Source organism: Natrix helvetica, assembly GCF_964273705.1.
Source record: "Natrix helvetica genome assembly, chromosome: 1".
Taxonomy (NCBI): domain Eukaryota; kingdom Metazoa; phylum Chordata; class Lepidosauria; order Squamata; family Natricidae; genus Natrix; species Natrix helvetica.
In genome coordinates this window covers 24155474-24180409 of record NC_138548.1, presented here as the reverse complement: position 1 = coordinate 24180409, position 24936 = coordinate 24155474, and positions in this window count along the sequence as shown.

Below are 24936 nucleotides of genomic sequence, written 5' to 3'. Positions count from 1 at the left end.
GCTTTGCACTTGAACTTCCTGTTCCTGTGCCAGAATATGTATTCTATTGGTTGTTGTAGGGGTCATAGCTAAGTTTGTGGGTTGTCTGAGTCAAGCTTGGTTGAAGTTTGCTGGGTGATGCAATGAAGGAGCTTGTTGGGCAATTCCTATTGTGGCTGAATGGCTTTGCTGTGCCTTTGTTGAGAGCCAGACCTTGCTGCAGGCAGTAATGGATTACCAAATCTGCATTTCTAAATCTGCCCCAGTTCAGTATCTGCTTGGGGGCGGGTAGGGAGCCGAGGCTCTGAGTTTCTGCCTTTAAAACATGTTTCTCTTTTTGTCATCCAGGGAAATATAATATTCTCCCCTTTTTAATATTAATCCTTCTGGAGGTTGTTTCTAAGCCTGGCCTACTTTGAAGGCCTGACATCTATCATAAGGGGTCACTTTTCTCCAAACTGAGGCATTTTCCCCAAATTTCCAGGCTCCTTCTAGTGTATAAAGTTACCCATAAAAGGTAAAGGTAAAAGTTCCTGTTGCACATATGTGCTAGTCATTCCTGACTCTAGGGGGCAGTGCTGATCTCCGTTTCAAAGCTGAAGAGCCAGCGCAGTCTGAAGAGGTCTCCGTGGTCATGTGGCTGGCATGACTAAATGCCAAAGGTGCATGGAACACTGTTATCTTCCCACCAAAAGGGTTCCTATTTTTCTACTTGCATTTTTACATGCTTTCGAACTGCTAGGTTGGCAGAAGCTGAGGCAAGTAATGGGAGCTCACTCCGTTACATGGCACTAGGGATTCGAACTGCTGCACTGCCAACCTTTCTGATCGACAAGCTCAGCGTCTTAGCAACTGAGTCACTGCATCCCTTACCCTATTGTACCCAATGGCAATACAATTGTAACCTATAGTCAAGATTTCTGACTCTCGGCTTGGTAGTAGTATTAAGGTGGCAGAAACATTGAGCCAAATTAGAGACACAGTTTGAGTGTGAGGGAGTGGGGGAAACCAGGTAATGTCCTGTTTAGGACATGAATGAGAATCCTGACTATAGGTTAGACTGGTTGGTTGGCAACTCAAAAGCGATGGGCCAGCAGTCAATTCTTATGAACTGATGATAACTTATGCCAATTTTTATGCCAGGCATGATCATCTTTCAGTGGTTTGTCTTTTTTTTTTCATCCCTACTTTTTACCACCATGCTGTTGCATTACATTTATGAATATGACCTTCTACTCTGCACTGCTGGCATAGTTGGATACATTAGACATTTTTACCACAATTTCACACCCTAGAAACAGCTTTCCGTCTTTAAAGATTAATCAGAAAGCCTCTGGCAAAGCCTCACCTGCCCATGGTTTAAAATATCCTTTTCCTTTTGATTCTTCATATGGTGGGCAAGTTTCTCTGGGAACTGTGGGAAGTTAGCACCCACCCCTCTCCTAGGAAAATGAGATATTTTAGGAAATATTAAAAGGGCAGACTATTTCCCCTAAAAGGGAGGCAGAAACTCAGCCCCACCACCTTTGTCAAAGGGTCAGTCTATTCTACATAACAAAGATCTACTTCCTTCAGGCAGAGCCATAGTAGGAATTGCCCAAAGCCCTTTCATTACATCATCACCCAGCAAGGCTCAACCAAGCTTGGGACTCCGGAGAGCCTACAGTTGCCCCTGCATGCCCCATGGGAGTCTGACAACCAATCAGAATACAAGCTCAAATTCAAAGCCCAAGTGTGGGTATAAAAATCTCTTTCTCTTCTCTCTCTCTCTCTCTCTCTCTCTCTCTCTCTCTCTCTCTCTCTCTCTCTCTCTCTCTCTTTTTTTTTTCTCTTTTTTTCTCTCTCTTTCTCTTTTCTTTTTTTCCTCTCTCTTTTTTCTTTTCTCTCTCTTTCTGTCTCTCTCTTTTTTCTCTCTCTTCTCTATGTCTTTCTCTCTTTTCTCTCTCTTCTCTTTTCTCCCTCTTTCTCTCTCTTCTCTCTCTTTCTCTCTTCTCTCTCTCTTTTCTCTCTGACTCCCTTCTCTCTCTCTTCTCTCTCTTTCTCTCCCTCTCTTTCTCTCTCTCTTTTCTCTTTCTCTCTCTTTTTTCTCGCTGTCTCCCTTCTCTCTCTTTTCTCTTTTCTCTCTCTCTTCTCTATCTCTCTTTCTCTTTTTTCTCTCTCTTTCTCTTGCTCTTTTCTCTCTTTTTTCTCTCTTTTTTCTCTCTCTTTTTTCTTTTCTCTCTCTTTCTGTCTCTCTCTGTCTCTCTCTTTTCTCTCTCTTTTCTCTCTGTCTTTCTCTCTTTTCTCTCTCTCTTTTCTCTCTCTTCTCTTTTCTCCCTCTTTCTCTCTCTTCTCTCTCTCTCTTTCTCTCTTCTCTCTCTTCTCTCTCTTTCTCTCCCTCTCTTTCTCTCTCTCTTCTCTCCCTTCTCTCTCTTCCTCTCTCTCTCTTCTCTTTCTCTCTCTTTTTTCTCTCTGTCTCGCTTCTCTCTCTCTCTTTTCTCTTTTCTCTCTCTCTTCTCTCTCTCTTCTCTCTCTTTCTCTCTCTCACTTCTCTCTTTTCCTCTTTCTTTTCTCTCTCTCTTTCTCTTTCTCTCTTTCTCTCTTATCTCTCTCTCCCATGTGCCTTTTTGCCCAGGATCACCATGTGGTCCTGTCAACCATTTAAACCATCTTTCCAAGCAGCCTCCATGTTTCCAGTGTCTTTTTCCCCACTTAGAACTGAACCCAGATGGACATTTCTTCCAACAGACCAATAAGGCAAGAAAGCTGGGGAGACATTAACTCCTCAAGCAGAAGAGGAAGGGATTAGACTCCATACCTCCGTGCATGTTCTTCTCATGGAGCAGAGGCAGAAGGATAAGAGAGGAAATGTTGTTGAAGCAAAAAAAACAAAAAAAACCTCCCCACTTGCTTGGCTTGAGTAGCAAATATTTCAGAGAGGTAGATGACAGATATAATTTGTGATCGTTTCCTAAAACGTATATGAGAAAAATATTGCTCTCCAATTTCCCTGCTCCCCATCCCATAACTCTTAGATTTATATCAATTCTGGTTATTTTTTTCACTTGTCAACAACTTCTTTTTTCTAACATTAAATGGAAGCTTGCATTTTCAGGTGTGAGATGTGGGTTGGAAGGAGGCTAAAATCAAAGATTCAGGGCAGTTCATGGTTTCATCAGGGCCAAAAATGTTTGTTATCAGTTACATCCCATTTTAGCTTGTCTTTCCTCTTCAGCATCAAAACCTTTCCCAGACTCCCATTATTAGACTTTCCATCTTGATTTCTTCTATCACATGAATATTCATCTTCTGGCCCATTAAATTAGAATTCTGGCCTACTGGACACCATGCTTGAATACTGATCAGTTGAATACTCTGTGAGGGTTCCAAATATCATCCAAAATTAAATCAAAGTCCAAGGCAAAGTATTGCTCAAACTTCCAAAGTTGGCACATCTGTGAAAACCCAAATCTGAAAGCTTCTTGGTTTTCCCCACCCAGTTGTAAGTTCAAGATCTTGCCCTCACACCCACAAGTCCAATACATGGTCCAATCTTCCACTGTCATGCTGGCAGTTCCACCCATCCAGTTCTGGTCAGGTGCAGAGATGCAAAGACAAAAGATGACCTTGGCTTTCTAGAATTTTGTTATGGCTATATAGCATCTAACTCCATACAATCCCCCCTCCCATTTTCCCACAATAGAAAAGGCATAGTAGAATAATAGAAAGTGTGGCAGGTCAAAGATCCAACAGAAAGGATGGCTGCAGATCTGACAGATGCCTGACATCAGATTCCCCTGCAATATTAATGCCCTGCTTTATTTCCAGCAAGCCTATTGGAAAAGTTACAAAGTTTTACAAAAATAATAAAATGCCATTAAAAAAAAAAACTAAAAATCAGCTGCTGAAGGATTGAAAATCCAAGAGATGTTCTTAAAGAGAGTAAGCAATTGTGTGGGAATTTTTAATAACGAGGACTCAATATTAATTTATAGCTATTTGTGAAAGGAGGGAGTCTTACAGTACTCTCAACAGAGCAAATTTCTTGGTATGGCATTGAGAGAAGCTGGAAGAGGTAACCTTAAAAGAAGAGATAAAACAACGAAACATATTGAAATGTTAATCCTGTGTACAGGGAGTCCTTGACTTACAACCACAATTGAGCCCAACATTTCTGTTGTTAAGTGAGACATTTGTTAAATGAGTTTTGCCCTATCTTACTCAGTTTCTTGCTGAGTTCTTAAGTGAATTACTGCAGTTCGTAAGTTAGTAACCCTGTTATTAAGTGAATCTGGCTTCCCCATTGACTTTTTGTTGTCAATCAGAAAGTCACAAAAGGTGATCACATGGCCTTAGAATATAGCAACGGTCATAAATATGAACCAGTTGCCAAGAATCTGAATTTTGATCACATAATTATGGGGCTGCTGCATAGGTCGTAACTGTGAAAAATGGCCATGTTACTTTTTTCAATGCTGTTGTAACTTTTTTTTGCATAAAGTTTTTCAGTTTTCATTTTCATAACATATAATCACATGTATACTATTACATAGCCAACATTGTATTGTATTATTAAATGTTTACATCAATTCGTCTTGCCATCAACTCCCCAAAAGAAAAAGAAAAAATACGAGTTATTGGCTCTTCTGCTCTCCATACACTATATTTGTGAATTCACATTCTTCTCCCTCTCTCATCCCCCTCCCTACCTCCTTTCTTTTCTCTGTCCTCCTTCCCTTCTCTACTTCCCCTTCCTCTCTCCTACTCCTCTCTCCCCTTTCCACTCCTCATTTCTCTCCTCCTCTTCCCCCCTCCAACCCTCTCTCCTATCCCTCTCTCCTTCTCTTACCTCTCTCCTTTTCTTCCCACTCTTCATCCCATTTGCTTGGTGTATTTCAGCTTCTGAGCAAGCTCCATTTTATGTTGATGGTATTTATAGTTCCTTTTCAATATACATATTCAATTTTAAACATATATTCTCCTCCTTTAAAAAAAGAAAAGAAAAATAGAACAAAAAAATATACATATATAGTCATTGTGCTTTTAACCACCACCCCGCCTAATTTTGGTCGAGATGTAAACCTGGTTACAATTCCCAGCTATTCTCATCATTATCTTTATATAATTATACATCCTTAAGCGCCCCCAATTTGTGATTCTGCCTTTAAGTCTCAATAGTTTCCCATTATAAGTGTATTTAATGTTCCCTCTCCAATTTTTCCATGTCTTGGATTAGATTACCTCTAGTTTGTCTATAAATGGCACACCTCGCTGTTCAATATTCATTTCAGTTCCCTTAATCTATTGTATAGAAAAACAAATGGTAAACATCTTGCTTTATTTCATCATCTTAGAAGTTCTATGTATATCCATGTTTCATATATTTTAACCCATGCTTAGTTGTCCTTCTGTTGTCGTTTCCAGTCAATTTGCCACTCAGTTTAATTATCATGTATAAAAGTGAATGGCAAACCTCTGCTTTACAACCTCCCCATGTCAGTTTCATATTTATCCACATTCCATATATTTTGGGCTTTGTTTAGTTGTCTTTCCATTATTATATTCAACCAGTTAGCAACTCCATTTTATTGTCATGTTTTTCACAACTTCCCCACATCAATATCAATATCATATTTATCCATATTCCATATATTTCAACCTTTGCTTAATTATCTTTCCATTATTACATTCAATCAATTAGCAACTCCATTTTGTTGTCATATTTAGAAATAAAACCCTTATCTTAGTTTTATATTCTCCCACATAAAAATTTCTGGTTGTCCAACTTCCGGTTCCGGCGGCTGACGGCGACGGGCAACTCGTTTGCTCGCTCCGGCTCCCCGGTGGGCTTCCCCACTCCTTGGGGGGCACAGGACACCCCGAAGAGGCGTCCTGCCGGAGGAGCAGCTTCGCGGGGGATCCCTGCATCAGCGGCGGCTGGTGGGGGGCCCCCCGCCTCGTTCTAGGCACCGGGGAGCAGTATCGGAGGGCGCGTAAAGCGTCTTCGCAACAGGCTGATCGGAGAATGAAAAAGCAGAAGGAAGCAGCGGCGGTGTGGTGAGGCGCTACCCCCCTTCATTCCCTTTCTTGATTTGAAGAACTTTTCAGCACTTTAAAACTTTTACTTTCGGATAACTTTGGAGGTGCGGCTGGAGGGAGGGGGATTTCCCCCCCCCCTCGGACAAGCGGCATGGAACAATTCTGCTCTCAGCCCCAGGGGAAGGAGGAGGGGGGAGAGCCAACCAATGATGCCACACCCTTGCTTAAAGTGACTTTCATTGAACCTAGCTCCATAATTTACTGATGATCTGAGGACTTTGGGAACTTTGAAAACTTTGTTATGCCTCTGAGCCCGAAGCTGGCAGGGCAAGATGGCACACTTCCGTTGTCTTCATGAACTGTGAAACCTGACTCCACCTTTAAAAATTCAGGCTTCTCTGGGTTCAGAATTCTATTTAGGCTTGATTTTAATCATTTATGCATATTTGTTTTTATAATTTCACTTAGTTATTCAAATTCCCAGCTTTCCATGATGTCCAGTTCCAAAGTTAGAATTAGCTGTACAGTTATTTCAAAGTTCTGGTCCACCTTAAGTTTGTCCACTTCCACTGGGAGGGGAGAACGATGGGAGCCATCTTGATCTTTTGTTCTTCCTTAATATCCAGTTCCAAGGTTGCAATTAGTTATACAAAGTCTTATTTTGAGGCTCTGGTCCACCTTAAATTTTAGCTACTGTGGGACCGGAAGTGAAGCCGGGGCCACCTTAATCTTTTGCAGTAAAATAAAAAGACCAAGCAGGGAAGAAAAAAAAGAAGAAAACCCTTAGCATTTTCCAGTTTTTATCTCTGAAATAATTCTTCCCCCTGTCACCTTCGTCTCCGATCAGCCACAGCTGCTTAAAACATATCAATTAGAACAAACTTATAAAGAGCTAGATTTGGGTACATATCTCTTTTGGCTGCTGCTCTTGCAACTTCTAATTTATGGTAGATGGTTAGTTAAAACTTCCTACACAGTCCAGGTTAGGTTATCCGTTATCAGAGAAAAGGAGATCAAAATATTTGGTTTCTATTTGATATCCGAGACCAATTTAGGGTTTATATTGAGTGGGTTCAGAAGAAGACGTGTTTTTTTCTTGCTTTTTTTTAGCTGGAAGGAATTCAAACAAAGTAAAAATATTGGTTTCTGTTTAAGATCCAAAACCAAATTTAACGATTATAATTATATGGGATTGCAGCTGCTTTGCTTTCTGTTCTTCTGTTCGAAAACGCAGACAAAGAACTTCTGGGGGGGGGGGAAGGGGCTGGTGTTACAACCCTCCACCTTCTTTTAGGAAAAAAAAAGTTCCCACCTGACCATCAGTGTTATTTATATTCTCAAAATTTCTTTACCTTTTCCAGGTTTAATTTATAGTTGTGGGTTAGATAAATTATCTTACCAGGTGTTTTATCTCTCCCGGCCAGCATCTTGTCAGCCACCCCAACTCCAATTCATAGGAAAATCTCTAACCCATGAGAGATCTGTTGCTTCTCTCAGGATCTGATGAAAAGCTGCCCTTCTTCGCTCCCACATCCGGTGGGGGTTCTGATTCATAAGGAATCTTCAGAGATGGTTTGTCAGACAGGGTTCATGTGAGACTCTTAGGAGCCCATATCTCCCACGTCTGTCCAGCTGGAGAACTTCCTGTCGAATCCCAATGCTGTTGTAATTTTGAACAGTTATTAAATGAACTGTTGTAAATTGAGAACTACCCATATACATACATGTGTGTGTGTGTTTTAGACAATCTTTGTTGCATATACTATTAAGAGCATGTGTTATCAAAAGTATCTGTCAAGATAGAATATAGAGCCAAGGTGGTGCAGTGGTTAGAGTGCAGTACTGCAGGCTACTTCAGCTGACTGCTAGCTGCAGTTCGGCAGTTCGAATCTCACCGGCTCAAGGTTGACTCAGCCTTCCATCCTTCCAAGGTGGGTAAAATGAGGATCCAGATGGTTGCAGGCAATGTGTTGACTCTGTAAACCACTTAGAGAGGGGCTGTAAAAGCACTATGAAGTGGTATATAAACCTAAGTGCTATTGCTATTGTGTTACATACTACAAGACACAACATGGACACAGAGAACTTTCCAATCTAGCCTAGAACTCTAGGATTTCTAATTAGGCCTGAACCTATTAAACTTCTGAACCCAGAAAAGACAAGCCCTGTGTTGTTACCCACTAAGGTACAATTTTATACAGCTCATCAACTGAAGGCTCAAAGACCAAGGAGGGATGTGCTGTTTCCTATCTCCCTGTGTCCTGAGGCAAACTTCAGACCTTTTTTTAAAAAAAATCTAGCAGCTGTCTTATTCTACCTGCAGATACTGACACAGCTGTGGCAGAGTCAATGGGCAATGACGATACCTATAACATACAGTTAAGCCCTATTCAAAGAGAATCCCCTACTAGGCAGCCATTATCTACATACTACTGGCTATGAAAGAAGTCAGTATATTATTTTTCTTTGCTTTGGCTTCTTTTCGTTTTTGTTTTTCTTCTTCTTCTGAAGGGGAAGAAAGAGAGGAAAGGGAATATCATTTGGCTCTGAATTGAAAACCATTTTAGAATAGCTGAAAGGAGGCACACAATCTAATATCTAGTAAAAAGCTCTGAATCCTAGTTGCCAAGGAAGCAGGAGAGTGTATGTTATCAGTGACAAACAGCAATATACATCAGTTGAGTCAGTTCTATATAGAAATGATCAGATGCCATCATTTGCAGTGCAGGCCAGTTGCTGAGAGAAAACTTGGCCTCGTGGCATGAGAGGTAAGGATAACAGCAATATTGTCCATTACTAAAGCTTCCGTGGGAAGGAGTCCATGAACAAAGATGTGTTTTTTTCCAGAGGAAAAGTAGAGCTCAACAGTACCAGCAAAAATCATAGACTTGGTCCATCATGCAAGAGAAGGACCAGGAGAGACATGATAGCAGTGTTCCAATATTTGAGGGGCTGCCACTGAGAGGAAGGGATCAAGCTATTTTCCAAAGCACCCAAAGGCCAGTCAAGGAATAATGGATGAAAATTGATCAAGGATAGATTTAACCTAGAAATAAGGAGGAATTTTCTGTCAGTGAGAGCAATCAACCAATGGAACAGCTTTCCTTCGGAGGTTGTGGGAGCTTCATCACTGGAGGCTTTCAAAAAGAGACTGGACTGCCATTTGTCAGAAATGGTGCAGAGTCTCCTGCTTGGGCAGAGGGTTGGACTAGATGATTTACAACAGGGGTGTCCAAACTTGGGAACTTTAAGACTTGTGGACTTCAACTCCCAGAATTCCCCAGCCAGCTGGCTGGGGAATTCTGGGAGTTGAAGTCCACAAGTCTTAAAGTTCCCAAGTTTGGACACCCCTGATTTACAAGGTCCCTTCCAACTCTGTTAATCTGTAATGCCAGGATATAAAGATGAAAAGAAAAGAGCTCATCATAATCCAGGGAACCTAAGGCAGTAGATAACAAGTAGAAATAGAGTTGTCTTTTTTGGAACTGGGTTGAAGCTGCCACAACTAAAGATGGAGCAGGCATGTAAGCAGAGAGGATTAAAAAAACCCAGGAGTCTAAAAGTAGATGAGAAGGAAACAAGCTGTTAAGAAAACAAAGAAAAATATCATCCGAACGAGACAAAGGAAGTGGGGCCTGAACCAGTGGTGGGTTGCAGGTGGTACGACCTGGTCCGGGCATACCAAAGCCTGCCTGGAGGACCGGGTACCATTCCTGCACGGTGCTCTGGAGGGCCCACTCGCCTGCCCTCACTCCTCACCTGTCCTTTAAAGCCTTCGGTGCTTCTGTGCATGTGCATGGCGCATATAGCACCTGTGCAACGCTGCGCTGAGCAGCTGGAGCATTGCGGAGGCTTGCTGAGGCGTCGCTGGAAGGTAAGATGAATGTGCGTGCTGCGTGTGTTCAAGTGAATATCCCGGTCTCAGCAATCAAGAAAGTTTGGGGATAAAAAGGGATTCTAGGCCCACCCATTTGACTTTGGACCCACACTTGGCAGCTCCCATCACTCTAGGAAGCCTAGTTGAGAAAGATGTGGATAAGTGTGTGTGTGAGAGAGGGGGGGAGAGGGAGAGGGAGAGAGGGAGAGAGAGAGAGAGAGAGTGAGGGAGGGAGAGAAACAGAGGGAGAGGGAGAGAGAGGGAGAGAAAGGGAGAGGGTGGAAGGGAGAGAAAGAGAGACAGAGGGAGAAGGAGAGAGAGGGGGAGGGAGGGAGAGAAAGAGAGACAGAGGGAGAGGGAGAGAGAGGGAGAGAGAGGGAGAGGGTGGAAGGGAGAGAGAGAGAGGGGGGGAGAGAGAGAGGGAGAGAGAGGGTGGGAGGGAGGGAGAGAGAGAGACAGAGGGAGAGGGAGAGGGAGAGGGTGGGAGGGAGAGAAAGAGAGACAGAGGGAGAGAGAGAGGGAGAGGGAGAGAGAGAGGGTGGGAGGGAGGGAGAGAAAGAGAGACAGAGGGAGAGACAGAGGGAGAGAGAGAGGGTGGGAGGGAGGGAGAGAAAGAGAGACAGAGGGAGAGGGTGGGAGGGAGAGAGAGAAAGAGAGACAGAGGGAGAGGAAGAGGGATAGAGAGAGAGGGTGGGAGGGAGAGAAAGAGAGAGAGAGGGAGAGAGAGAGGTAGAGAGAGAGGTTAGGAGGGAGAGAGAAAAAGAGAGATAGAGGGGGAGAGAGAGAGTGGGAGGGAGAGAGAGAAAGAGAGACAGAGGGAGAGGGAGAGGGATAGAGAGAGAGGGTGGGAGGGAGAGAAAGAGAGACAGAGGGAGAGAGGGAGAGAGAGAAAGAGAGTGTATGTGTGTGTGTGTGAGAGAGGGTGGGAGGGAGGGAGAGAAAGAGAGACAGAGGGAGAGAGAGAAAGAGAGTGTATGTGTGTGTGTGAGAGAGAGGGTGGGAGGGAAGGAGAGAAAGAGAGAGAGAGGGAGAGAGACAGAGAGAGAAAGAGAGTGTATGTGTGTGTGTGTGTGTGAGAGAGGGTGGGAGGGAGGGAGAGAAAGAGAGACAGAGGGAGAGAGATAGATTCAATTTTTCTGTCCAGAATGACATTTGTAGAGATAAAGCTACTCTATTCGGGAAAATATTGTTAATGTTAATCCAGTTGATAAATGAAGACCAGTTCTTGAATAAATTTATCTTATACTATAGGTTATTTTTTTCCAAAGTGCTTCTTTTTCAAAGAAAGTAATTTCCAAGTCTTTTAAATATATTAATCTAATCAATTATGGGTTTTACATTTCCTTTAAAAAAAAGGTAAGACGCTTTATAACTAACAACAGTAACTGAATCAATTTCTTATACTGCATTGAATTTATGCCTTAGAAAATGTGGACAATTAACCGATAGTGAGATTCATTATGAAAAATTATTGGGTGATTTTCCCCAATTCCTTCAACCAAAAGGGCTGTCTAATTAGTCACTGCCACATAAGATGGCAATAAATGCCAAGTTACTTACAACCCCATCAAATGTAACGCGAAAGGATTACAATTTATATAGTGCAATTTTTGTCCAATGTTTCTGAACAAATATATGAACTCAAATGTAATTAACTTTTGACATTTTCAGTTCTTGGAATTATACTAATGTTTTTAGAAATAATATAAAAAGGAACAATCTGTACAAACCTTCACACAGTTCGCAAATTAAATATAGAATGTATCATACTATTTTTTTTTTTTTGCAAAAACAGAGGCTACAACAGTAATGACCACTGGCTTCAAAATGGCCAGTGCAACTAGGTAATTGAAGCTCTGTCTGTTTTTGTGTATGTGCAATACAACACATATTGAAAAGTGATGGAACTTTAAATTTCTAGTCATGTCTGCCATTTTGAACCATGGATGCTCTATGTTAGGCACAATTTCAAAGCAAAGCATATGTGTTTGGGAAAAAAATATGCACCCACATATCAGAGTTGTATTTATTTTATTTATTTATATGTAAAATTTATTAGTCACCTACAGTATCTTGCCACCAGTGGTGGGATTCAAATAATTTAACAACCGGTTCTCTGCCCTAATGACCAACTGGGTAGGCGTGGCTCAGTGGCCATGTGACTAGGTCAACTCAACGTCACTCATGTTGATGGGCGATTCACCTTAGCTGTTACAATGCAATGAGAGTTAACCAGAGAGGCAGTTTCTGTAAGCAGGGCAATAAAGGTTAATCAAGAAACAACACCAGATTGTTTCCTTCCTGCCTTCCTTACAGGATTAGCCCTGTAAAGTGGAAAAAACCAAAATGGGATTTCTTCCAACAACCAGTTCTCCAAACTGCTTAGAAAGTTAACAACCGGTTCTCCTGAATAGGTGTGAACTGGCTGAATCCCACCACTGCTTGCCACCCAGGATCTCTGGGCAGCTTACAACATTAAAAGATAAAACTATATAATTTATCATAATGCAAATACAAAATTGTTCTGCCCCCCCTCTGTCCGGTAATGAACGCTGACACAGGTTTAGCTGTCTGCAACACTTTATTGACAGTCCTCTAATCTTGCTGGCTGAAAGCCCAAACACGACTCACAGACAAGATGTTGGCAGCAACCCAGACTCCAACAGATACAAACAAGAGCTTCTCCAGTGGGTTACAAACAGACACACAAGGCAGATCAGACAAAGAATTCTCCAGATTAATATGAACGGTTGTGTCGTGCGAAAACCTCCTCACAAACGTCCTGTCTTATATACGCTCTTGGGAGGGGCCATGCCACAACTACCTGAGCTTCATTATCTCTTAGGAGCTTGTCTCCGGAGCAGCTGTTGCCTTCGTTTCTCCGCCCTTCTTAATCTTGCGTCAGGGACAAACCCCCTTTGATCTTCCCCACTGCTCCATGCCTCAGGTGCCTCCTGATGGTCAACCAGCCTCTCTGGTCCCTGCTCTGCATCTGAACCCTGCCCAGGGTCCTCCACCTCCTCCATAGCTGACTCATAGGGTTCGTTGCTATCTGAGTCACTCAGCAGCTGAAAAGGATCTAGCTGGGTCACAACACAAAACTATAAAATCAACCTAGTTAAAAAGATGGAGGAAGGGAATATGAGGAGAGGGGAAAGAGTGGGATCTGTTGTTAATCTATCAAGCACCCCTAACATGAAGCCCGGTGGTGGGATCAGCCAGTTTGCCTTGGTTAGGGAAAACTGGTTGGTAAATTACCCACCCACCCCACTATCAAAGTGGATCCTGGGTGCTGTGCTGCGCTGCAATGGAGAAACAGACAACAGAGCAACCGGTGTGAGGAAAGGAGAAGGCCACTTTCCCTCTTTCTCCTCCCTGCTCCTCCTCCTCCCCTTGTGCTAGCCGCTCTGTTCAGGGCTGCCGAGAGGATTATTAAGTGATGGAACAAGACTAATATGGGCCCCCTCATGGACACATAAACCAACAATGTCATAATTGTACGTTTATTAATTACATTCAAACGTACTTGCAAATATATTAAAAAGAGGACAGGTACTTCTGTAAAATATAATAAAACCAATAATACACATTATATAAACAGTAATGAAGCAATATACGTAAGCAACAAGATATAAATATATATTTATAAATGAAATGAAACTAAACTTGCAAACTTAAATAAATAAGTAATAAAATTAAGAGTCAATAAATGACATAAATAGCTGTTCGCTGAGTTTCAGATTGATAAAGGTTATGTCAAATAAGGCGGCAAGGCGGTTTTGCTATATGCACGAAGTATACAGTATGAGGTATATATCCAATATTGTTTTTCTTTTTAAAAATTGGGTTTTGTACATTTTTTTAAAAAAAACCTCTTCACCGGCCCCCTTTAAGCTCCATGGGCCCCGGAACAATATACTGGCTGCACCTCACTCTCCTCAGACCTGGCTCTGTTGCCCATTTCTCCGTTGCAGCACCCAAGATCCACTTTGATGGGGGAGGGGGGCGTTGTTCACCCAGGGTCGGTTGAGCCACATCTCCCACGACAGCCAACCTGACCCTGCCAAACGGTTGTTAAATTATTTGAATCCCCCCAGTGATAAAGCCCCTCTGTTGAAGCCCTAAGACACCTGGTAGAACCTGGTTTTTAAGCTCTTATGGAAGGTCAGGAGGGTTGTATATCAACATAGTGTCAATTTCTTAAAAAAATATTAAATATTTGCAAAAAGTAGAAATTAGGGGAGCCCAAAATTATTAGATTTTCCCATACCTGCTTCCTCCCACATGGATCAGGGCAGAAAGGTGAAGGGATGGATTTAGTTCTTATTTTGAGGAGAGCTTGGTGCTCTCTGAGCTTGCTTGATTTCTTGCAGACATTTCATTATCCAAAGTAGGTAACATCATCAGTGCTAGCGATGTTACCTAGTTTGGGTAATGAAGCACTGCAAGAAAACAAGCAAACACAGAGAGCACTGAGGGCCTCTCATGTGTTGTGGCTTGCTGGTGGCTAGCAGAGCTGGCAGCAGAGTCAGACAGTGAAGAGGTTGGGGAGGAACATGGGCCAGTCCTGGAGGCTGAAGAAAGCTCTGCGACGAAGGCAGAGAGGGAGTTAGACAGTATTGAGGCTGAGGAACAGCTTGAGTCTGTTCTCAGTGTGAGCATGGGCAGAGCTGCCAGAAGACAAGAACAACTAAGAAAGCAGAGTCGACTTAGGAGGAAAGCCACACCTTGGAGGTGATTGGGCCCTCCCATAGGAAACAAAAGAGGAGCGAACGGGGAGTGGGCTTTTGCAGGAAACCATTCATTTGGTCATTTCAAGAGTTGAAAGTTCTGTATGTCACTATAAGAGACTCTGTGCCAAGTTTTGCATTTGGAAACTAGTTATTTGGCAGGTCTCCAAATGAGATAAGGTTCGTGTTGATAAACATTCCTCTGAAAGACTGTTTGATAAGCCTTGCTGAATGAAAGAAATTTACAGTTGTGTAAGGGATTTTGCCGGCAACAAAACTCTGCTTCTTGCTTTTTAAGGAAGCCTGGGTCAGAACATCATGTCAACCCTGAGCTACTAATATTCTCCTTGTATTAATTCTTATTTTTAAATGAACTTATTGAATTTCCACTTCTTGAAATTCCCCATTAAATCTAAATGGTTGTACTTTTCCAAATATTGGTGCTGAAATTCATAGCACAACCCCACCTCACATCTGTAACATAGAAAAATGTGTATAAAAAGTCTATGCATATACAAGAAAATGTGCATTAAAACGTATGGGAAAACTGAAATATTTCAGGGAGATTTATACAATACAATAGTAGAGTTGGAAGGGACCTTGGATGTCTTCTAGTCCAACCCCCTGCCTAGGCAGGAAACCCTATACCGTTTCAGACAAATAGCTATCCAACATCTTCTTAAAGACTTCTGGTGTTGGGACATTCACAACTTCTGGAGGCAAGCTGTTCCACTGATTAATTGTTCTAACTGTCAGGAAATTTCTCCTCAGTTCTAAGTTGCTTCTCTCCTTGATTAGTATCCACCCATTGCTTCTTGTTCTACCCTCAGGTGCCTTGGAGAATAGTTTGACTCCCTCTTCTTTGTGGCAACCCCCGAGATATTGGAACAATGCTATCTTGTCTCCTCTAGTCCTTCTTTCTCTTAAGCTAAACATACCCAGTTCCTGCAACCGTTCTTCATATGCTTTAGTCTCCAGTCCCCTAATCATCTTTGTTGCTCTTCTCTGCACTCTTTCTAGAATCTCCACATCTTTTTTACATCGTGGCAACCAGAACTGAATGCAGTATTCCAAGTGTGGCCTTACCAAGGCATTATAAAGTGGTATTAACACTTCACGTGATCTTGATTCTATCCCTCTGTTTATGCAGCCTAAAACTGTGTTGGCTTTTTTGGCATCTGCTGCACACTGCTGGCTCATATTTAAATGGTTGTCCACTAGGACTCCAAGATCCCTTTCACAATTACTACTGTTGAGCAAGGTACCACCTATACTGTACCTGTATACCATTTTTGTTGCCTAAATATAGAACCTTACTCTTTTCACCATTGAATTTCATTTTATTAGATAGTGTCCAATGTTCAAGTTTGTCAAGATCCTTCTGTATCTTAAGCCTATCTTCTGGAGTGTTGGCTATTCCTGCCAGCTTGGTGTCATCTGCAAATTTGATGAGTTCCCCATTTATTCCATCATCCAAATCATTGATGAAGATGCTGAAGAGTACTGGGCCCAAAACAGAGCCTTGGGGTACTCCACTGCATACTTCCGTCCATGTAGATGCAGTTCCATTGAGGACTACATGTTGAGTGTGGTTGGTCAGCCAGTTATGAATCCATCTGGTGGTGATGCTGTCCAACCCACATTCTTCTACTTTATCTAGTAGTAGGTTATGGTCTACCTTATCAAAAGCCTTACTGAAGTCCAAGTAAACTATATCAACGGCATTCAGACTAGTCAGACTGGAATCAATAAAACAATTAATATGTGTGTATAAAAGCAATGGACGAAGTCAGCAAACTTTTCTCGATGTTTCTGCAAGAGTCTTGTCTTTCAGAATACAACTTCAATGTCAGAACAGCACTTTTTGGGGTGGAGTGGAGGGATAATCTCCCTGTTTTGCAGAGATCAACATATTGAAAGAGCAGTTCAGAGCCAAGAGGTGCTCATGGAGCTTTTGAGTACACCGGAGTGCCTAAGAACACCAATGTTAATCATATTTTTAATTGCAATCACTTCTGGAAAGGATTTGCAAGTCAGAGCAGAGGCAATTCCAAGTGGGGGAGGGAGAGGGGAGGGAGATCTGAAAGAAAACACACTGTGTGCAGCAGCCACTGCTGAATGTAAAATGCTCTTGAGCAGCGCATTGAGCTGAGGGAGGGAGGGAGGAAGATAATGACAGAATGGGAAGGAAGGAAGGAAGGAAGGAAGAAAGGAAGGATGAAGGGAGGGAAGCATAGGGTGGATGGGTGGGAGGAAGGGAGGAAGGAAGGAAGGAAATGTCAGAATGACAGAATTCAATGGTGGGTTCCTATCGGTTCGGACTGGTTCGGCCGAACTGGTAGTGGTTTGGTGGCCTGGGTCGCTGGAACTGGAAGCAACCCAGGCCTGCCACACTTCCGAACTGGTTCCCTTGGTGGCGCCAGAGATGCCAACGTCTTGTTTTTCAGTTCTGCACACGCGCGGAACCATTTTAATTGTACTATGCAAACCAGAAGTAGCGCCTGCCAGAACCCACCCCTAACAGAATGGGAAGGAAAGGGAAAGGGAGGGAAGAAAATTAAGCATGAATTAGAACTGAGGGAAATTTGAAGCAAATCCACAGAGGGAAATTTGGAGCAAAGGCTTGCTCTAGGACAGGGGTGTCCAAACTTGGGAACTTTAAGACTTGTGGACTTCAACTCCTAGAATTCCCCAGCCAGCATGGCTGGCTGGGGAATTCTGGGAGTTGAAGTCCACAAGTCTTAAAGATCCCAAGTTTGGACACCCCTGCTCTAGGACATTCCAGATGAAAGCTTCCTCTGGACAAAAGTAGATAGCTGCTGATCATTTTTTCACATATTGATTATACAATAATCAATATGTGAAATTATAGAAATTATTGATTATATATTAATATACAATATACAATAATCAATATGTGAAATTATAGAAATTATTGATTATATATTAATGTGTAAAAGCAAAAAATCGAGGCTGGAGTGTTTTTCTCTTGTACTGGGTTAAATAGAGTAAGAAGTCAAGACCCTTTTCCCCCCTCGTTTTCCCCACTTGTGCCTCACACTTTCCACCCCCTCTCTCATTTTCCTTCCCTTAATTTCCTATTTATATTTTTCTTTGTATTTTATATATTAAATAAATAAATATATGAAATACTCCCCTCCCCCCCTCCATATGTTGACTACAGATGCTTCAACTGCAGCTGGTGAGCCTTTCCAGAAATATACGGCCTTTCCATATTGAAACTGAAGGGTGGAAAACATGTTTGGGAATTGAGCATGCACACGGATCTACATGACAGAGGGAAGGAGGAGGCTTGTTGGCTGCCTCTTTGTGAGAGAAAAACATCAATAGGTCAACCAGTGTGTGTCTGAGTACGGAAGGGAGTGGGAGGAAGGGAAATGGATAGGCCCGCTTGTGTCTGAGAGTGTGAAAAGGGGAGGGGGATGCATGTGTCAATATTAGCAGGAGTCGGCTGCTACAGGTTCGCCTGGGTTTGGGAGAACCCATAGCTAACTTTATGGGCAATTCAGAAAACCTCCAAATCCCACGCCTGGCTGGACCCGCACCTCCCACCCCGCTCCTCCCAGGAAACTCCTCGCAATCATTTTGGATGCAAGGTAAGTACAGGGCCCGCGTGGAAGTTCTGGGAGGCCGGAAGGCTGGAAGCAAGGAAACGGGCCTCCGGATCCTTGGGAAGGCAAAAAGGCCCTCACCCTCACTGTGGTATGCCCACCCAGCAACCGGGCAGAGAAGCCATTGCTGAAATTTTGGATGCCCACCCCTGAATATTAGTATGAACTGGGAAGGGTCTTTTGGCTATGACTGGTCACGCAATATGCTAGATAAAGGCATTCTATAAAATAACTTTCAAACTTTCTTCTCCCCTCATGACCTTTAGAGTTGCATTTATACCAAAGTGAAGGGCAATGTTTTGCCTCCCAAATTTGGTGCGACCTAAGCTTGGCTCTAGAGACTCGTTTGGTTCCCTTCCATTTCTCTTCTGAACCATGAGGAAGAGTTTGTCCAAGCTCCAAGCTGAGGTCTAAGCAGGGCGGCTTCTGAGGCTTTAAGCTGAGCTGCCAAGCTGAACTGCAGGTTGGGTTTTAAGTAGAGTTGTGGTTGTTTACTATGATTTTTGCTGCTGGCAGCTGGAGGTCGGAATGTTGTGTACGCCTGTTGCTGCTAAAGCTGCTCAGATATCAATTTCTCATCAACTGTATCCTCTCCGATAGAAGAGAATATCTGTAGCTCAGGGCTGAATTGTGGAGCCTTTTGGTGTTCTCTGTGCTTGGCTGTTTGCTTGCAGATATTTCATTGCCCCTGTAGGAAACATCATTAGTGTGAATGGGAGATTTGCTCACTCTTGATATACCAGTATTGGTGGGGGTGTAGTTTTCTCCTTGGTAGTTCCTTGATTAAGGGATTGTTTATTTGTTGTTTATCCTGCTTATCTGGGTGTTGAGGATACTTTCTAGTTTTTTTTTAAATTTTCTACATAGCTTTTTTATTGTCTCTTTTGAATAGCGCATAAATGTAGTTTGTTTCCATGTGTCTATTGATGGCTGTCAAGTCCAGGAATTTTCTAGCATTTTAAAATTTTATTAATCTCTTTATCTGCCCATTTTACTTTTTGAAGGAAGAGTCCTTCTTCGGGTTGCTAGCTAGTATTCATGGAGGCATTCTGCTAGTTTTCTGCCTGTCTCTCCTACATATTGGCTATTACAATCCTTACAATGTACCGTATTTTCTGAACTGTAAGACATTCTGGACTATAAGATGCACCTAGCTTTTGGTGAAGAAAACAAGACATTTTTGCCTAGCCTGTATGTATCCAAACCTACAATCTAAATGTTGGAGATGTGACTGTGCTGGTGCCACATACTACCATATTTGGTGGACTTGTAAAAAAGTTAAAGCATTTTGGATAAAAATATGGTGGGTTATTCAAAATATTTTGAAAAAGAGGATAAAGTTCACACCCCAGTTGTTTTTGTTAGGCATAGTTTCAGACTGTACTGTCATAGAGACTAATCTGATCTTGAACCCAACGACGGCAGCAAGATTGTTGGTGGCGCAATACTGGAAGAAGGAAGAGTTGCCTACTATCCAAGAATGGACATTAAAAGTAGTAAACTTAGCAGAGATGGCCAAAATTTCTGCGTATTTGAAGGATCATTTGGATGAGAAGTACAAGCTGGATTGGAGAAGATGGATTGACTATATTCAAAACAAATACCAGACTAAAAAATTTCAGTTAGCTTATGAATGAAGGCATAAAGAATGCTACAATTTATTCAAAGTTAGTTTAATAAAGGGGGAGTTAAAGCACAAGAATAGTAACATGTTAAAATTAGTTAGCTTATGTTAGCGTATGGTTGTTAAATGTTTATACCCTGTATTTTGCTCTGGGAGGTCAGGGGGAGGGAGGGGAGAAAGAGGGAAGGGTAAGGGGGGTGATAATTGTAAAATTTATTAAAAATTTTAATAAAAAAAAGAAAGAAAACAAGACATTTTTTGTCTCCTCGCAACAAACAGCCTGGTCAGCTTCAACACAGGCTGATTTAGCATGAGCAGCTGATTGGTGGTTGGATCGGCCTCCTGGCATACTGCCTATCAGCTGTTTCAGGTTGTGAGAATTGCCACCGCCCATTGCTGCCCACCACCACTGCCACCTGTCGCCGCCTCCACCTCGGTCCCCTTTTTGGCCTCTGTGCACCCAGTTTTTGGCCTCCACATGTCCTGTTTTTGGCATGTTCCAGGCAGCGGGGATTCTCGCTGCCGCCTATCCCTGCCATCTGGAATCGGCCAAAAATGGGGTGTGCGGATGCTGAAAGTGGGATGCGTGGAGGCCGAAAATGGGGAAATAGGGGGAAGTGGTGATGGGTAGCGATGGCAGTGATGATTGGTGGTGATCCCCACAGCCTGGAACAACTGATTGGCAGTATTTCGGGAGACCAATCCAACCGCCAACCAGCTGCTCATGCTAAATAAGGCTGTGCTGAAGCTGATCAGGCTGTTTGCTGTTTGCTGCAAGGAGGCAAATTGCTGGAAGGCAGAGGCTGAAGGGCGGGGGGGGGGGTGTATGTGGCTTCAGCAACATTTGTTTTATAAGATGCACAGGCATTTCCCCCCCACTTATTTTCTGGGCGGAGAAGTTTGTCTTATACACCAAAAATACGCTATATTTTAAATTAGGGATACTCAATCTTTTGATTTATTTAAGATGTTCTGGGGGGCTTCGGTTGTTTTTTGTGCTAGAGTTGCATGTGGTTGTAATATTCTGTTGGTTATTTCTGAGATGTTTTTGCTGTGCGGTAGTATCATCCTTTGCATAATTTATGTCTGGCTGTCCTGTAGTGGGCTGGGTGGTCAGGCACTTTTTGACAAACTTGTATGGGTATCTGTTCTGACCCCCCTTCTTCCCTCGCCAACACAGAACACACTCCGGACCAAAACTACGTCAACAGGATTTATTGCACAGACAGACAGAACCTTGGCAGCAATCCACCACGATGAGGCTCTCAGAACTCTCCAACGCAGAGACACGATAGCAGCTGTCCAACATGCTAAGCTTCCAAGACAGAACTTTCCAAATAATTCCTTTGCTGACTTCTGCAAAGGGCTCAATCAATCCTTTTATAGACTGAAGGGGAGTCTACTTATCAGCAGCTGAGAGCAATTACCGCCGGTAACTGTGCCCTTGCTCCTTGCGCCTGTGGGCGCGGCGATAACAGGAATCTAGGAACTCCCTGCTTATGTCTGAATCACTGTCCCATGACTCCTCCCCACTGCTCCAAGGCATGGCATCCGGAGCCCCCTTCCTTTGGCTCTCACACTGCTCCATGCCTCAGGCACCTCCTGGTGGCCGACCAGACTCTCCGATCCCTGCTCAGAGTCAGAACCCTGCCCAGTTGGAACCGTGTCCAGGGTCCTCCACATCCTCCAGAGCCGACTCATAGGGACCCTCTCTCTCTGAGTGGTGGCAGCTCCAACGGCTCCTGCTGGGCCACAACAGGTATACATTTTGTTGGAAGATGTTGTATAGGCAATGTATTTTTCTTTTTCTCCTAGTTGGCCACACATCCTCTTACCTTGGCTTTATCTTTTTATGCTGAAATCTTGGTTAGAGCATAATGGGCTAACCTAACCAGCTGTGGCCATAGTCCTTTCCTTGAAGAGGCCAGTTGTGAGGCTTAACTAGGCAAGTTTGGATGCTGTTAAATTCTTTGAAAGGCTGAGTGTGGTTAGCTCAGAATATTGAATGCTGACAGGTGAGGTGTACCAATCCACCTGCTCTGAGGAAGAATGGAACTGTTCAACAGTCAGGTTTCTATGCTGGCCAGATAATTAAAATGGTTACATCTTCTTGGAGATGAGGACCATAAGGCAGACTTACTGCTTTTTCCAGCATAACTTTGGGAAGGCCGGAAAGACTGCTTGGGCCTTTTAAATGAAGAGAGGCACTTTCACCCATGCTTTTTTCCCTCACATTGTGGATGCGAATGAGGGAGATTGTGCACGTGTGAATACAAAAAAAAAAAAAGGAAAAAAAAGAGAGGCAAAGAACATCTTCAGTGTCGATTCTACCCATTTGTACTTATACCTTCATCCACATCCATCAGCTGAATCACTGCTTCTTTCTCATGTGACCCTCAGGGATCAAGAATTTGACCTTTCCCGGTTTTGAGAAATTTCCCCAAATTCTAAAAATTTCCAAGCTGGTTTCACAGTGTCTAAGGCAGGGGAAATGCTGGCTGGGGAATTCTGGGAATTGAAGTCCACAAGTCTTAAAGTTCTCAAGTTTGGACACCCCTGGTCTAAGGTCTGGACAGTACTCAAAAATAGCTAGCCATTTTCATAACATGATTTTCCCTCTGAAACAGAACAACACAGAGCTATAATTGTTACTGCCTCTGCATTGCTTTGTTAAGTGCATTATTCTACTGAAGTATATTCTCTCTTTTTTTTAAAAAAAACCCATCAAATCACATTTAAGGTTTTTTAAAGAGGTTGCCTGCTGTGCTTGCAAAATAATGGCAGCTTTGCCAGCAAACACACTTGTGTTCAGGAGCTGGCTTAATCAAGTTGTAGCTGAATTATGGGATATGTTGCCATTGGATATGAAGTCAGGCCATTTAGAAGAATCCAGAAATGGGTTGGCAAAATTTTTAGAGGATTGGGTTATCTATGATTACTACCGTGTTTCCCCGAAAATACGACAGGGTCTTATTTTCTTTTTACCTAAAAAATATGGCTTGGGGTTTATTATGGGGGGAGGGTTTATTGTTTTGGGGTTGCCAGGCAGCTGCTCTCTTGCGAGTGGGCTCCCAAAGAGCCGGACACAGCCTTATGGGCGAATGGCTGTGTTGCGCTGTCACAGCAGTGCAACACAACAGCCATGAAGTGACCACGCTCATGAGCAGCCACCCAGCAAACCCCCTTTGCAGCTGGGCACAGTGCCATTCACTGACCTAGGGAATCGCCAAGCCGCGTGAGTGACTGTTTGCTGTTGCCCAGCTCCCGCGGCTTGGTGCTTTCCAAATGCCAGTGAATGGCGCTCTGCATGGCTGGAGAGGGGGGTTGCATGAGTGGCTGGTCCACTCTCGCTCACCCGCCTCCCAGCCTCATGATGCATGGCCCAGCTCTCACTGCCAAAAAACCGGAGTCTTTCGGCAGTGGCCGCTCTGGGTGCATGCTCCATGGTTGTGGGCCAGCTGTCTGCAGAGCATACAACCATAGAGTGTGCTCCCAGAGTGGCCACTGCTGAAAGACTCGGGTTGGAAGCCGCAGAAAAAGCCAGGCTGGGATGGCGACGACAGCAGCAGAGGTGCCCTGGCTCCTTAATGAGAGCTGGGCCATGCATCGGGAGGCTGGGAGGTGGGTGAGCAAGAGTGGAACAGCCGCTTGCGCAACCCCCCTTTCCAGCCATGCAGAGTGCCATTCACTGGCATTTGGAAGGCACTAAACTGCGGGAGCTGGGTGGCGCTGAACAGGTGCTCATGTGGCTTGGCGATACCCCTAGGTCAGTGAATGGCGCTTTACCTGGCTGCAAAGGGGCTTTGCAGGGTGGCTGCTCATGAGCATGGTCACTTCATGGCTGTTGTGTTGCGCTGCTGCGACAGCGCAACACAGCCATTCATCCATGAGGCTGTGCCCGGCTCTTTTGGAGCCGTTCGCAAGAGAGCAGCTGCCTGGCAACCCACCTCTTCAGCTGGGCACAGCACTGCTCACCAACCTGGCGGTATCCCCAAGACGCCAAGCAACGCAATCACCTTTGCCTCCCCCCCAGTTCCCGCGCTTGGCACCTTTGAGATACTGCTAGGTTGGTGAGTGGCGCTCTGCCTGGCCAGAGGTGGGGGGTTGTCCAGGGGACTTATATGCGGGTGTGTGTGTGTGTATATTTTTGCCCACCAGAAAAGTGTGGCATGGCTGTATTATGAGGACATGTCATATTTTCGGGGAAACACGGTAATTTATGGCTACATACAAGATCCTGAATTTGAGACATGACACCTTAAATACCAAGCTATGAGGGATCAAGAATGTTTGGCCTTGTGCCCATGCTGTTGAGCTTCCTGAATAGAACAGGTGGGACTGTGAGACACAAAGTTGGATGTAATGGACTCTTGGCTTCATCTATCAGAATTATTCTGCTCTTCTTCCATTCTTCAGGGTTAATTGTTCCTTCCCTCCTTTTCCTTCCTCTCCCATCATTTCTAATTTAATTTTATGAGTGGGGATTTGCATTGAAACACCTTCCTAGAACTAAGAAAAATAATTCCTGATAGTCAGAACAATTAACCAGTGGAATGGCTTGCTTCCAGAAGTTGTGGGTTCTCCATCACTAGAGATTTTTAGAAGAGTTTGGATAGCCATTGAGCAACGGTTTGGACAAGAAGACCTCCAAGGTTTCTTCTGCCTTTTCATAGATTCCCCTGTGATTTTTATTAGGGATCCTTCATAGAGGAAATGGTTGAGGAGGAAGTACAACACTTGTTCCTCATTTCCAGAACCCAACTGAAAGAGCCAAGCTAGTCCAGAATTTCTTATCCTGAACTAAACTGATTAGCCCTGTCTTGGGTTGTTTGTCTCTTGAAGTGAAAATATTAATACTTTTTTTTAAAAAAGAAAATTAAAATGGTGGATGGGTGACGCCAAGTGGATGTTTTATGGCTGGTATTGTCCACTATAGTGGCCATTTAATGAGTAGGCAAGCCGTCCCTGAAGTAACCATTTTTATGAGATGCTGTCAACCTTCCAGATGTGCCCACACGCCCAACAAATGTTCTTGGGCTAGGGCTCAAGAGATAAAAAACTATGTTTCATGGGACA